The sequence below is a fragment of the Vigna umbellata genome, chromosome 3, assembly GCF_029865625.1.
Source record: "Vigna umbellata cultivar VRB3 chromosome 3, Vumbellata_1.0, whole genome shotgun sequence".
NCBI classification, from domain to species: domain Eukaryota; kingdom Viridiplantae; phylum Streptophyta; class Magnoliopsida; order Fabales; family Fabaceae; genus Vigna; species Vigna umbellata.
Genome location: NC_142167.1, coordinates 16,721,215 through 16,727,030, shown reverse-complemented (window position 1 = coordinate 16,727,030; position 5,816 = coordinate 16,721,215). Strand labels below are relative to the sequence as shown.

At 34.5% G+C, this 5,816-nt stretch overlaps 1 pseudogene; it reads right to left on the bottom strand.

Moving 5' to 3' along the window:
- Positions 1-603: 603 nt before the first annotated feature.
- Positions 604-2,600, bottom strand: LOC148201735 (fasciclin-like arabinogalactan protein 11; annotated as a pseudogene).
- Between the last annotated feature and the right edge of the window lie 3,216 nt (positions 2,601-5,816).

Below are 5,816 nucleotides of genomic sequence, written 5' to 3'. Positions count from 1 at the left end.
GAAAGAGTTCAAATAACATACTCAACAAATTCAATCAACAAATTCAATAAAAGCACATAATTTATAAAAAGTTGAATTTGTATTGTTTTTATTTTTATAGATTATTTTTTCTTTATTATTTTGAAAAAATAAATTTATTTTTTATTTTTTTCATTAATATATCTATTTAAAAAAAGAAAGTTAAGACTAAAAAATAAATTATCAAAAACTAATTAAATTTTAAGATACATAATTACTAGAAAGAAAATATATGATAATAAAGCAACAAATTAAAAATATTTATGAAATAACACATAAAACATATTTTTTCTTTTTAGACACACACAAAAGTGACTATATAAAATATTTATGAGATAAAAGAAATTAAAGAGTTATTTTTTTTTTCAAAAATGTAACACAATAAATAATAAATGTGAGTATAAATAATGAATTTGTGTTAATTTTCTTTCTTTCCTAAGAAAAGAAAACACGTGAGAGATGAGAGTTGAACATAAATCATAAATAACTCAACCATCAACAAAGAAAAAAATAAAAGTTATTTTAATAATTTTTCATTTTTATTGTATTTAATTATATATTTTGCTATTTATTAGTATTAAATGATATACTTTATAAAAAAATTATAAATCAATGTTCTTTAATTCCTATTATACATATAAGACAATTTTAAGTTTGGGCCACAGCATCTCAAATTGCAGGGTATTCACATTGAATCTATCAGTGGATAATGCCAAATTATAGAATAATGCAACTCGCGGTCAAATACTTTTGCATTTGTCATGAGATTGAAGCAGTAGTTTAAACTGATTACACCATTACCAAGGATAATTTAATTTACATTATAGAAATACGTACAGACTTACAAATAGCAAGCTTGTTGGTGCCTGTAATGGTGGCATTGACGGCACCGGTGGTGCTCATGCTCATGTGGCTGCCACCGTAAATAGAGGTTATTAGAAAGCTTGTAAACTATATTGAGGAAACCTTAAGTCAAAACACAACACTTAAATTAACTTATGGAGGAAAAAACAGGCACTCTGATAAATTCACCGCTACAGTATTCGAATTTCGCTCTGGACTCACAATATTCAACTCCTTTCTCGCAATCACGCAACACATTTCATTCTTGAACATCAGATATATACTGTTGGTAAATTCAATGAAACCAATTTCAGTTTATGATGACAATATCATAAGGAGAATTGGTCCAAGGACAAGTGACAGCCACTTTTCATACACATTGATCTTCACAGTGCCAGAGATATCATTGGTGGAATTAATCTCAGATGATTCTGAGGAATCCGGAGATAGTGACTTCTCTTTATCCGCTTTAGGAGCCTTTGCCGAAGATTCTGGTGCCAAAGAAGGTGCCTTTGCAGGTGCTTTAACAACAACAAAGAAGTCCATAGGAAGAAGCACCTTCCCTACCTTATAAATAGCAAGGTGCTTATCCGTATATACAATGCCAGTGATGGTGGTGTTAACCTCACCCGTTGAGATGTTCACACTGCCTCCGTAACTTATCACATTCAGTTCCACTTTTCCAGGTTTAGCTCCTGCAAGCGTTCTCACAGGGTTGGTTAGAGTATCAAAGTTAGAGCTCGAGCTTTTGGCCATCAGAAAGAGAGTTGAGGAAGCCTGCTTTGAGTTGAGAGAAGGAACTGTCATCGGGTGCAAGAATGGTGATGCCACCTGACTTAGTGGTGAGGAGCTGTGCATTGAGTTGGTTGATCAATTGGGTGGTTTTCATGAGACGGATAAGGATGTTGAATGACTTGGCCTGCCTCAGGATTCCAACAATGTCAACAGCTGGAGTGTCAGGAGTGGCATCACTTGGTGACTGTGGCAATGAGGGAACCAATGGCTGTTTAGGAGTCTCGGCTGGTGGGGTAGGAGTCGCTTGAACTGGTTTAAGAGGGGCAGAAGCTGGTGATAATTGGGCTAAAGTGTTGGTGAAATACAAAAATGAAAGTAGCAATGCTAGTGAGAAGGAAAAGACACATTGCTTTTCCATCATTTTGGTTTTGTTAAATGATGGTTTAGAAATTAGAGATGATACTGGAAAGGAGTGTTAATGATAGGAATTGTAATTGTAATGAGTAGTTGATGCATTCTTGATATGGTGGGGATGGGTTTTATAGGGAAAGTTTGGAAGTTGTAGACAATGATAGGTAGGTGAAAGGCTTTGTTTTTGAAACCTTAAATTGTGATTTCTGAGCATACACTCCGTTGTAAGCTGCAAAGGATATTGAGGTGTTGCATCAATGATGATATACCCATTTATTAAGCTTGGAGCAATGCACTTTCATGATTGATAGCCATTTCAATCTGTCATTGGAATCAATTGATTTTGTGATTAGTATTGTTTTTTCGCTGAGACCATGTAATCAAACAGTAGAAGTTTTTTCTTTTTCGTGTAAAGGTTGGGCGAAAAGACTGGTTGATTAAACAGAAAAATCAATGTCAGTTATTTTCCATGTCTCTCATCATCATGAGCAGGTCGAACAATTTGCATAATATTAGGTGTATATCATGCATTTCCAATCATAATTGTAGTACATAATCTTTTGAATCCATTGTATGTTTCTTATATGTTACATATAAACTCTCGCACATGAAACATTGATTAGTGTCAAAAAGGGCATGTTCGTATACTTGATTTAGACACTTAGCTCATGTAAAGTTGAATACCTTTATGTAAAAAGAACTCCTATTATTGCTGAAACTTAGATATACTTGCATTTAAGAGAAGTTACTTGAGATTTATGGTTTCTGTTTTACATATTTGAGTGCAGTAGAAAAATCCAAGACAGCTAATCCGTTAAGCAGAAAGGGGCTAGTAGCGCCGGAGAGATCCGCTGAGCGAGCACTGAGCGGATTTATTCCAAAGAGTGATGCAAACTGCAACCAAATTCCGCTAAGTGAGTATGCGGTATTAAGGAATTATCTTGGTTCAGAATTATGGAACATTAAAGGCTTAGTGTATGTATAAAGCAAGAAGTGTAGATTAGTATTCAACCACTATTTAGTCCCGACACACTATCACAGCAAAAGACTTTTTACATAGCATATTTTTGACCTTTTATATTAGGTATAACGTACACCTTGACGTAAAAATTTCATATTTACGTTCGATACTAATGCACTATACGCAAATAAATGGTTTAAAAGAGGGAAAAAAGCGTCCAAAATTTATGTTGGACCCTGGAGCGTCTGATGTAATTTTGGGTGTTGCTCCCTCCACCACCATCCTATACTTCCTCCACCTCTCCACATTATTTTAAATACAATTATATCCTTAAGTTAAAAAGGTTTTTACTTTTACCCTATTTTAAATAATTTGAAACCCTAATTTTACTTTTCCAGCACCCACTCACGGAACTCTCTTCCCCTTTCCCCTTTCCCCATTTTCGTTTTACCTCCCCACCTCCCGCACTTCCATTCCTTTTTCTTCCCAGTTTTTTTTTTGTTTGAAAGCTTCCATTGTCGCCGTGGTGTGAAGGAGCGTCGCCGCCGTGGTGTGAAGGAGCGTCGCCGCCGTGGTGTGGAGGAACATCGAGGAACGTCTAGAGCATCAACCAGCGTGAGGAAGTATACATCAACCAGCGTGAGGAAGTATACATCAACGGATGTCCCCTAATAAAACAAACTCTAAAATAAAAAACGTAACCTTTAAACAGGAGGTGACATCTTCAACGGATGTCAACATCCGTTTAAGGAAAAACGGATAAAACAGATGTCGACATCCGTTTTTCCTTAAACGGATGTTGACATCCGTTGAAGGATGTTGACATCCGTTGAAGGATGTTGACATCCGTTGAAGGATGTCACCTCCGTTTAAAGGTAACATTTTTTATTTTAGGGTTTTATTTCAAGGTTTATTCGAATACGAGGAAGCACTCCACGCACTGCACCACTCCACGCACTACACCACGAGAGAGAGACTGCTTGATAATTCTTTCCACCACCACCAATCTTTGCAACTTGTAGTATCTCACAATGAAGAAAGAAAGAGGAAGAAATATAATGTTAAAATGAAATAAAAGTATTTTACTCATGTAGGGGACTAGAATAGGTTATTTAATGAAATAGGTTGTGAATGGGTAAAATTAAAAAATAATAACCCTAAAAATAAAATTTTAATGAGGGACAAAATAGTAAAAGGGAGGTGGAGAGAGAAGGGTGTGGTGGTGGAAGGAGCAACACCCTGTAATTTTCTACATTTTTTATTTCAAAATTCGTTTGGTTGTGGCTTAAACCAAAACCTAAATTACAAAAGAAAAATTTAGTGCCGTCAAAATGGGCCACCTGGCCCGACTCAATTCGGCCCACCACGGATTGATCACTTAGTGAACCAACTCAACCCGGCTCATTTATTACGAGCCAGAAAAATTCGAACTGGGTCTGACTCACCACGAGTTGGTGGATAAACGGGTTGACTCACTGGCTCATTTAATTACAACTTTTTTAAATGAAAAAAATTACAAACTTTCTATAATTCCCATGAGTGTTTAATTAATTTTGAAAATAGGAAACTTAAATAATTTTTTCAAGCAAAAAGGAGGTCTAATTAGTTAAACGAGAAAATAACCTAAACTATTCTATAAGTTGGAGGAGAAATATTGCCCTTTGTTCTCTTATTTGGTCGATGTCCTCCTTCAAAAGTGGAGGTTGATCATTGAAGACATGAAACGTTTTATTTGTGTTAGTATGAAAAACTTATAATTCAATCTATGTTGGAAGGTGTTACCTATTAGGAATTTATGTTTTCTCATTTCTCTTCATCATGATTGTTTCTATTAGTATGTGTTTCGGGTATGAGTTGAAATCTCTTACTCAAAGCACTCAAAGTTGTCCAATGATCTTCCATCATCATGCAGGTTATGTTGTTTGTTCTCTCTCCTTCCTATCCAAGTCGAGTGGGTGAGTATCTATCAAAGCACACTTCGACGCTCGAAGTCAATTTTACTCAATAATTCTATAAGAAAGATGAGTAATTAGAATTAATTATCTGACCTCCTCAGAGAAATATTTATAAGTATGTCTGACCCATTAATTATGACTTTCATTATTCATATTAATTTTCAATCAATGACTATTATTCTCATTAACTGTCCATTAATAGTTATTATTACTCAGATTAATTATCAATTATTGACAGTTCCGGACCAGTCGATAATTTGTTAGATAGTCGACTGCCCGATCCTTGACTAACTGAGTTATATAGTATAGTATGCATGATTACTTTGGAGCTCTCCAAAATAGATAATAACTCAAATACGATGATTGATCCTAATGATATTATTTTAAGAGACATAGATAATTGACACCCTCGTTACTCTAGAGACTTGTTATATTCAATAGTTTTACCTCGATTCTAAATTCTTTTAATCTTTTGAAGGGTGTTTTAAGTGAAAATTTATAATGAAGTTCTAAGCTCTAAAGCATATCATATTTCGAATGTGATGATGATATTATCTTAACTTACTTGAGGTCCAAACAATAATTATTATAAATAATTATGATAAAAGTTTCCTGACTGAATTATTAACATTCCATAACTTTGGTTAATAGCTAGGAGATGTATCGAGAGACAATCAATGGCTATAATATGTTGCCCCGCGATTAAATGAAATGGTGGTTACATGTACTACAAATACAATGAATTTTATTTTAGAGAAATAGTTCATTGTTGGTCTTTCTCACCCTTATACGTATGAGAACAATTTCTTGTCTAGTGGGTATAAGAAACCTTCCTTTAGAGTAAAAAAGACGACTATCACTTAACACACCATTTATAATTGAAGACTTTCCTC